Genomic DNA, 704 nt, shown 5'->3' on the forward strand with positions numbered 1-704 from the left:
TGTGTGTGTGTGTGTGTGTGTGTGTGTGTGTGTGTGTGTGTGTGTGTAGAGGTGTAGAGGTGTAGATGCTAGGGGTGCTGGGACCCGAAAATCACAACATATGGGTCCTGCCTGAATGAATTCGACCCAAGTCTTCTTTCAGCCACAGACAAGGTTTTATTAGAGATGAACTATACAGGCCAGACTCTTAAGGAATCTGAACATTAGTGACTCCTTTAAAGATGAGTGGGCATGAGGAAATCTCAGCCTTTAAATGGGGACCAGGATGGATCTTATATATAGCTAAGTAATTTGGGGTGACAGGAGAAGGGGCTGGGAGTTTAGGGAGAATCCCAATAGGAGTGTCTGGGAGGTTGAATGGGGGAATAGACAATGGAGGACCAGGCTTCATCAGGCTAACAAAGAACTGGAAGATAGGGAAGGAAGAGGTTGAATGGGGTCTGGATAAGATCAAAAGACTAGGCTTCATTAGGGTATCAAAGGGACATAGGGCCTACGTGATAAGGCCAATTAATAATCAGGAGACTGCTAAACTTCCTAGACCAGATAAGTGAGTTCAAAGAGAGTTTAAGGATTTTCTGGGGCCCATAGATAAATGGGACCCAAATTCTTTTTGGAGTAAGGGGCAAAGGTCTCAGCTTGGGTCTATACCCCATCGTGTGTGTGTGTGTGTGTGTGTGTGTGTGTGTGTGTGTGTGTGTGTG

The 704-nt window shown here is 45.6% G+C and overlaps 1 protein-coding gene across 2 annotated transcripts in view; it reads right to left on the reverse strand.

The window, feature by feature from the left end:
- Window positions 1-704, reverse strand: part of DYNC2LI1 (dynein cytoplasmic 2 light intermediate chain 1) — a 44,985-nt gene that overhangs the window by 28,137 nt on the left and 16,144 nt on the right. The window lies entirely within an intron of this gene.

Source organism: Vombatus ursinus, unplaced genomic scaffold (genome assembly GCF_900497805.2).
Source record: "Vombatus ursinus unplaced genomic scaffold, bare-nosed wombat genome assembly UNPS02014778.1, whole genome shotgun sequence".
NCBI classification, from domain to species: domain Eukaryota; kingdom Metazoa; phylum Chordata; class Mammalia; order Diprotodontia; family Vombatidae; genus Vombatus; species Vombatus ursinus.